We start from the raw sequence: 9638 nt of genomic DNA, 5'->3' as shown, positions 1-9638 counted from the left end.
GAGAGGAAATTAAGAATTGTATTCAGTCCGTTTCCAGCTGAACCGAGAAGCAGAACTCAAGCGGTTAAATCGTCTAAACGAGCATCTCCAATACACCGCCGACACCAGTAAAACATTAAAATCTTCTCATTTCACTTTTGGAGGATGTGCTGCGGCCCTCGGGGGCCGAACGAGTGAAGTTAGATAGCGGTTTTATTCTAAGGTTTATTAAAGAAGACTCGACTAGCACACGTTAGATGTCAGTTTCTTTCATCCCTTTCAGAAAAGCTGAAACAATTAGAAGAGGAACGACGACACCTGCTACAAAGTGGCTTTAGGGCATAATGCGTTTATTCGTATTATATATATAAATATATAAAGAACATGCCGCTGACATGCAGAGGTGAGAAGAAGAATAAACATGTAAATTCAGATCTAATTAACGTCTGTGTCCAGATGTGGAGATGTTCGTATCATACACGCACACGTATGTCTGCGTCTGCCCCCCCCCCCTTCTCCCTGATGTGTTTTCCATGTTAACACTTTGCAGTGCCTTAGGTACATCGTGCGGCTCAAAGCCCACCGAGCCCGTTTGGAATGTTTTTATGGGATAACATGGTTTTTATTTTCAATCAAATTTTCATACTTTTGTGTTTTTCTCTCCAGCCCCCCCTTTCTTCTTGCTCTTTTCCCCTCATACAGTTTCTTTTTGTCTCTCGGTTCCCTTTGTCCATATGGAACAAACGCATCTCCATTATTCATAGCAACCACAAACCATAAAGATGATATAAATGCATATTTTCTTGGGTCATTCATTCAAATGTATTAATACATGGTTAGCATCTTTGTTGTGAGCATGTTAGCATTTAGCACAGAGCAGTGAATATTAATCCCATCCTCGACCAGGGCTACGATAAACAGCCTCAGACAGACAGACAAGCTCTGATTTAGAAAACAAAGATGGAGACAGAATGACACAACAATAACCACCGCAGCCACAAACACACGTTACAAATGAACAAATTCTATAAACGACGAGCGATCGATGGAAGACGGCGTCCGATCAATCGAGCTGATTGGTTCTCCTGATGAGAGAACTGAAGCTTTGAAGCATCAGTGGTGACGCCACATCTCATCTGACAGCCAGTACACGCAGACATTGATCCCGTGGGGGGGTCAGACCAGTCAGGACATGGTTATTATTATGTTGGTGTATGAGTCTGCCCCCAATACGTTATTCTTTATATTGATAGAAGTTATCTCAATGTCTTCTTTCAGGGGGGGGGGGGGGGGGGTCATCAATATGTTATCAATAAGAGGAGTGTCATCAATACTATCATTGGTTCTTTGTTATTTTGTGAGAAAGAAACAACACATCTATCTGTCTTTATTAGTAAACCTTTGAGTTCAAAACTCTGATGTTCATCCTGTCCTCATCAATGATGTCAGTGATCAGGTGTCATTGGTCCTCATCAATGATGTCAGTGATCAGGTCTCATTGGTCCTCTCCTCATCAATGATGTCAGTGATCAGGTCTCATTGGTCCTCATCAATGATGTCAGTGATCAGGTCTCATTGGTTCTCTCCTCATCAATGATGTCAGTGATCAGGTCTCATTGGTCCTCATCAATGATGTCAGTGATCAGGTCTCATTGGTCCTGTCCTCATCAATGATGTCAGTGATCAGGTCTCATTGGTCCTCTCCTCATCAATGATGTCAGTGATCAGGTCTCATTGGTTCTCTCCTCATCAATGATGTCAGTGATCAGGTCTCATTGGTCCTCATCAATGATGTCAGTGATCAGGTCTCATTGGTCCTCTCCTCATCAATGATGTCAGTGATCAGGTCTCATTGGTCCTCTCCTCATCAATGATGTCAGTGATCAGGTCTCATTGGTCCTCTCCTCATCAATGATGTCAGTGATCAGGTCTCATTGGTCCTCTCCTCATCAATGATGTCAGTGATCAGGTCTCATTGGTTCTCTCCTCATCAATGATGTCAGTGATCAGGTCTCATTGGTCCTCATCAATGATGTCAGTGATCAGGTCTCATTGGTCCTCTCCTCATCAATGATGTCAGTGATCAGGTCTCATTGGTCCTCTCCTCATCAATGATGTCAGTGATCAGGTCTCATTGGTCCTCTCCTCATCAATGATGTCAGTGATCAGGTCTCATTGGTACTGTCCTCATCAATGATGTCAGTGATCAGGTCTCATTGGTCCTCTCCTCATCAATGATGTCAGTAATCAGGTCTCATTGGTCCTGTCCTCATCAATGATGTCAGTGATCAGGTCTTATTGGTCCTGTCCTCATCAATGATGTCAGTGATCAGGTCTCATTGGTCCTCTCCTCATCAATGATGTCAGTGATCAGGTCTCATTGGTCCTCTCCTCATCAATGATGTCAGTGATCAGGTCTCATTGGTCCTGTCCTCATCAATGATGTCAGTGATCAGGTCTCATTGGTTCTGTCCTCATCAATGATGTCAGTGATCAAGTCTCATTGGTCCTGTCCTCATCAATGACGTCAGTGATCAGGTCTCATTGGTCCTCTACTCATCAATGATGTCAGTGATCAGGTCTCATTGGTCCTCATCAATGATGTCAGTGATCAGGTCTCATTGGTCCTCTCCTCATCAATGATGTCAGTGATCAGGTCTCATTGGTCCTCTCCTCATCAATGATGTCAGTGATCAGGTCTCATTGGTCCTCTCCTCATCAATGATGTCAGTGATCAGGTCTCATTGGTCCTCTCCTCATCAATGATGTCAGTGATCAGGTCTCATTGGTTCTCTCCTCATCAATGATGTCAGTGATCAGGTCTCATTGGTCCTCATCAATGATGTCAGTGATCAGGTCTCATTGGTCCTCTCCTCATCAATGATGTCAGTGATCAGGTCTCATTGGTCCTCTCCTCATCAATGATGTCAGTGATCAGGTCTCATTGGTCCTCTCCTCATCAATGATGTCAGTGATCAGGTCTCATTGGTACTGTCCTCATCAATGATGTCAGTGATCAGGTCTCATTGGTCCTCTCCTCATCAATGATGTCAGTAATCAGGTCTCATTGGTCCTGTCCTCATCAATGATGTCAGTGATCAGGTCTTATTGGTCCTGTCCTCATCAATGATGTCAGTGATCAGGTCTCATTGGTCCTCTCCTCATCAATGATGTCAGTGATCAGGTCTCATTGGTCCTCTCCTCATCAATGATGTCAGTGATCAGGTCTCATTGGTCCTGTCCTCATCAATGATGTCAGTGATCAGGTCTCATTGGTCCTCACCTCATCAATGATGTCAGTGATCAGGTCTCATTGGTTCTGTCCTCATCAATGATGTCAGTGATCAAGTCTCATTGGTCCTGTCCTCATCAATGACGTCAGTGATCAGGTCTCATTGGTCCTCTACTCATCAATGATGTCAGTGATCAGGTCTCATTGGTCCTCATCAATGATGAGCTCATAAATCACTGCGTAAAAGAAGCGTGAATCCTCTTTAAAGACAGTTCGTACAACAAACTAAGAATTGTGACGTCATTTTTATTTTCACGAACTTCTTCTCCTGATGGAGTAAACCGGCGCCTTAAGGGTCGAAGTACGAGAGCTCGTGCTTTTGTTTTGGAGACCTTTCCTTGAAGACGCATTCATCCCTCCGACAGATGTTGATTGGCACACACACAAACACACAAACACACACAAACACACACATTTCCCCTCAGGCCAAATAGAAATGTGCCATTAATCTCAACTACTCACTCGCTGACACTCAACACTACATCCATTGTTTTCAGGGAAACCGAGTCGATTCGCTCCGAATCATTTTCTGCTGTTTTTTTTTCCCTGTTGAGGATGAAATGACATCACAAAAGTCACTTTGTTGACTCACATTCAGTGTTTACCAAACAGGGATTTGTGATGCTTGAGGTAGAGAATTAAACGCGACATTATTCGTCTTTGGGGTCGTTCCTCATCGAGAGAAAACGTTAATATGTTTCTTGTAAGCTTTATGCCACAATGGCACTAAATGGTGAAACACAAGGTTACGTTTAGGAAACACAACTTCTTCATGGTTAGTAAAGTGTTACATGAAAGTAACATGAAAGTAAATGAGAACACAACACAGTGAAAGCAGCAGAACAACACAACAGTAAAAACAACTACAGGACAACAACATTAAGCGCTTTCAGCGCCTTATTCTTCAAGTTTTACATTTCATATTGATCCAGTAGAAAAAATGTAACACACATTAAGCTAAGCTACATTCAGCGGCTGCTTAGCGTAGCTTAGCTTAGCATGAAGACTTGAAACAGGGGGCAAGAACTAGCTTAGCCCTTCAACTAGCAGCGCCTTGGAATGAAATAGTCTCACCGAGCGACACGCCGGGTCTCATGTAATCGATACAAAGCAGGAAGCGGGACAATAAAAGTGATTTCATCTGCCGGATTGTTTGTAACACAGAACGTCAGACAGAAGAGGACGGAGAGTGAAAACCTGCGCAGGATTCAGGGTGGAGTGAAAAAGAGAATAAAAAGCAGAGAGCTCAAGGCTTTGGCAGAGCCGAGCCGAGCCGAGCCGAGCCAGGCCACAGACAGACCAGCGCTAAAAGGCCCAGGACAAGTGTTGCCATGTCCCTTCGAAACCGCCTGAGGCCGCTGGGTAATGAATAAATAAACACCCCCTCCAACCATCCAGCCTCTTCCTCTGCCTGCTCTCCACATCCAACACACACACACACACACACACACGCCGGCACGCGCACACAAACAATGCACACAAATGCATAGATGCACGACAGACTCACAAAGTGCAGGTGTGTGTGTGTGTGTGTGTGTGGCCCGTTACTCCCTGCTTTGCCTTCTTCACGCAGTTCATCGGAATGCGTTGCTTTTGTCTGGAGGAGGCGGAGCCTGGGGGAGGCGGAGCATGGAGGAGGCGGAGCATGGCGGCCTCGCCGTGTCAGAGCTTAAGAAAACAAAGAGGCGAGTAAAGGACGGCTCCTCGCCGCCTCGTCTCCGGGCCCGGCAGTCAGGGAAAATATTTTAAATAATTCAACCAGATAGAGGAGGGAGCAGGAGGCCTTTAACGTGTTGTGACAACGCTAAACGTCCGTCACCGCCGCCCGATGAAATATGGATATTTAGTTTGTGTTTCCGAGATGATTCGCTTCTTCGTTACAGCGTTGTTGCTTCTGGAGACCAACTGAGAGATGTTGAGAAGGGAAATGAGAAGGAGAAGAGATGACGGACGGACACAGACAATCACCAGTTCTCCTTTTCTCATAGACGTGTATCAAACAAGCCTTTAGAGTAACCCCAAATATCACATCAGTATTTTGGGGTTGTGGTGGCGCAGAGGTAGAGAGGGCGCGCCGGGAACCGCAAGGTTGGCAGTTCGAGCCCCATGTCGAAGTGTCACCTGACCCCTAGTTGCTCCACATGACAATGTAAGAAAGCGACGCGTTAAAAATGTAATGTAAGTTGCTTTGGATAAAAGCGTGATGTGATTTATCTCTCACACACACATGATCGAGGAAACTTCAGAGTCCTAAACTGCTTAAAGGTGCCTGCATGCTGCCTGAACATCAGTTTGTGTATTTTAGATCAATCACAATCCGGAGGAGAGGCCTGAATGAGAGGATGAGAGGGAGCCGATCTGAACCAGAGGAGACGAGAACTTCCTCACAATGAATTAATAACCCGAGCAGCTTTAACTGAACTCGACTGACGGACTGACGACTAACGAAACCCCAAAACGCTCTGACCTTAGTTGACCTTCAGCAGGCTTCGACGAAGCACGGGCGCGTAGAGGCCAACGGGCGACTCACCCGGTCGCCGTAACGACGGGTCGAGCAAACAAATACGAGAGCGGGGATCCAACGCTCGGCTCACTTTACCCTTCAGACGAAAAGTGAGCAGTTCTGCTCCACTTTATATGGATGCAAATGAGGATGTGAGTGTTTGTATGGATGCGTGCAGATGTGGGACAGTGTGCGTGTGTGTGTGTGTGTGTGTGTGTGTGGTATCAACGTGAGCTTCTCTCTGCTCTCCATGCTGTTCTGCTCCCACAATGCCCCCGGGGCCCATCTGCCTCCCTGTTATTAATTCATCAGGCTTAACCATGCAGCACTTTATGGCTCTGTTTGGACTGATGAACTATCACACACCCCTATACCCCCGCCCCCCCCCCCCCCCCCCCGACCCCGACCCCCCGCCCCCCCCCCGCCATGAAGAACAGTATCTGTCCCCGGATGCTGAAGCACTTCGAGCAGCTCGATATGTCTGTTGTCTGTTTGTACTTTGTTACACTTTCTCTGTGTGCAGGCTTGTTGTCTGGTTAATAACATTGTGTAACGTTGTGTAACGTTGTGTAGCGTTGAGTACGATTGTTCTTTTTTTACCTCCTCTGCTAATTTTGCGTTCGAAGCAAATACACAGAAGATGCTCGTTGATTCAGAAAGGTTTACTCAAAGATGAGTAACATCTTTCTCCACTCGAGAAGCCTGAAGAGGGACAGACGTTATTTCTCAGAAGGCCACAAACCGTCAAAACTAACCCAACTTTTCTGCGTGGCTTATTCGAGGAAACTATTTGTGCCGAAAACACAGCTGATCTTGTTCATGAATAAACCTTTCAAAGAACGCATGTGCATTGAAGGGCGACGTGAGAATCAGTCAGTGGCGTTCACCCGAATACATCCTGATTGCCGTGTCCAGACCTGTTCCCATCAGAGACCAGAGACGGGAGATGAAAAGAGTTTATCCAGCTCGTATTGTGAGGCTGTAAATCGCTGCGAGGAGAGACGATGGAGAGGAGGCGCAGGCTGCTGCAGGAGCTCAACGAGATGCAGGACATTATGGACACACAAACAATAGAAGAGCAAAAATAATTCATCGTTCAAGACCTTTGCATCTGTGTTGCTAACAAGGTCGGATTTAGATGATTATTTAATTAAGACCAGTGAGACTAAAATATCTATAAATATCTATAAAGCCATAAAAGAATCAAAAAACATCTAGAACTATGAAAGAATTAAATGGGAGACACAACGTTCAGACGGTGTCCGTTCCCCATTATTTGCTGAATTAATGCATCTTATGAGGCGGATACTACGCTCACCTATCGACCACACTAACACTTTATAGCTTTAGCGCTCGTAGAGATTCTCCTGGGGGGCATCCAAGGGGGTCTGGTTGCAGGCGCACCAGTGTCTCACTACTGGGGCTACACTGCCCCCCAGTGGACAGGAAGCACCAGCAGCTTTGGGTTGAGGTGTCACTTCAGGTTCAAAGTGAGAATGCAGGAATTACCGGATCCCAGTTAAGTGAATGCACAACACTTTGTGGATGGAGGATGATATGGTTTGAATCAGAAAGGTCCCCCCCCCCCCCTGAAACCCCCCCGTGAGTCTTTTTGGAGCTGCGAGGTGTCCAGTAACAGAAGGCCAGCTGACGGCCGTGGCGGCGACACAGAGCGGTTATTAGGAGTCAAACGTCACCACGACAACCTGAGACCTTCCTCACCTCTTAAAAAAACACCACGCCTTGGATTCAGTGCACAATTCAGACGGCGTCGTGAACAATATTCGCTCCTTCACCATCGATAAATCAACAAGATTTATTGCAGTTTTAGCGGTTGTTGGACGAGCTTCAAGGCCAAACGAGGCCTCGCATGCACGATGAAATAGTCCCTCAACGTTTGATCCTTCATCAGGTCTTCACGAAGACCAACGTCAACAAAAGGGCCGATTCCAGAAGAGACGAGTGAGGAAACTTTTATTTAAGAAGAAAAAGCTGAATACACACAAACACACGCACATGCACACGCACAAACACTCGCACACGCGTGTTGACATATTACTATTAGAGCTTCTCACATATTTTTCCCGCCTCAACGGAAAAGAAAGGATTGGCGATGTTTGGAAATGTCGCCGACGGCGTGATTACGAGATGTGAGACGCGGTCGGCTGCCGCCTCACGGGGGAAAATGAATAATGAGTCCGAGAGAAGAAAGTCGAGGGAAAGAGAAATAACAACGTTGAGGAGGAGGAGAGCGAGGAGACAAAGGAGAGCAGGTGTCTTTCAGGCAACTAAACAGTCAACAGTCAGGTTTACAAATACTACAAACATTACATAAACACTACACAAATAATACATGAATACTACTGCACATGAGTGTGTCGCATTGAAGACATTTTTATTCAGGTAATTTCAGTACACTCGAATATTACCGACATGTGTATTATTAATCCCTCATCACAGGTGCTGTCTTTCTAATCTATACCCCAAAAAATGTCAATAAATATTTTTGTATTAAATATCCACATGATCAACAGCAGAAAGAAATAAAGGTTTTATCTGCAGCAGAAACAACAGTTTGTAGATTAAAAACAATTGTCTGACCGTACAGTCATTTTCTGTATTGGACACAGTAAGCGGCGTATATCTGCATACATGCATTTAGTATGTGCATGTAGGCTGTCAACATGAATGCATTAATCTATGTGATTAATGTGGCCTCGATTAATGCGTTCTGGCTAAATGTGGCGACATTGTTGTCACTTCAAACACAGCCGATAAATTACGGCGAGTTGAGAGCAAAGTGCAGTCGCTAGTTCAACATGTTCCACCAGGTGGAATTCTGCCGCCCAGACGATCAAATGTGTGTGGTTTTGTGTTTAAAATAACATTAACAATTAAACAACATTGTAAAAACAACAACAACAACATTCATTAATCACCATTAATCGAGATTAATGAATTTCAAAATGTGCGATTAATTAGTTTTTTTGACAGCCCTTATATATATATAGATATATATATATATATCTATATATATATATATATATATATCTATATATATATATAGATATATATATATATATATATAGAGATATATATATATATATCTCTATATATATATATATATATATATATATATACCTATATATATATCTATATATATATATAGATATATATATATATATCTATATATATCTATCTCTATATAGATATATAGATATCTATATATATCGTACATAGTATCTGGACCTGTGAAGTCTGCACAGGTAGGTAAGTGAGGGACTTCAGAGAAACAAACATCTTTTACTTCCTCGGGTAAAACCCGCCGTTGTCTCTCCGTTTCCTGCCCTCGAGCCACCCCGATTAGAACCCCACCCCCCCCGCCTCCCCCCCTCCCGGGAGCTCTTTTCTTGGCAAATGGGGCTGTTTATTTTACTAAAACGGGGCCCTTCACTTCGGTGGCTCCGTCTAATTAAAATGTTGCAGAGAGTTTTATTTAAGCACTAATTGTCCACGCCGGGGAACACGCGGCTTCCTTTATGCATCCAGTCCCCAGGAAACACACACACACACACACACACACACACACAGACACACACACGCGGTGCATTTTAAACAGTCAGGAGTATGGAGTTAATCAGTGAGGATTCAGTGGGGGGATATCGGGTTGCCTTTCAGCGGGGGGGGGGTATGATTAACACGGCGCTCCCTCGGTGGGCCGAGCCCAACAATTGTCTTGTTTACCAACAGGTGTTTTTAATCTAGACACAGAATTAACAGGGGGGGGATGTCATGTTTCAGATGTAATGACGCGTTGTTTTTCCTCGTCCTAATTGAGTGTTTGGGATCCAGAGGGGGGCCAGC

The sequence above is a fragment of the Gasterosteus aculeatus genome, chromosome 6, assembly GCF_964276395.1.
Source record: "Gasterosteus aculeatus chromosome 6, fGasAcu3.hap1.1, whole genome shotgun sequence".
Classification (NCBI taxonomy): domain Eukaryota; kingdom Metazoa; phylum Chordata; class Actinopteri; order Perciformes; family Gasterosteidae; genus Gasterosteus; species Gasterosteus aculeatus.
This window is presented reverse-complemented; position numbering follows the sequence as displayed.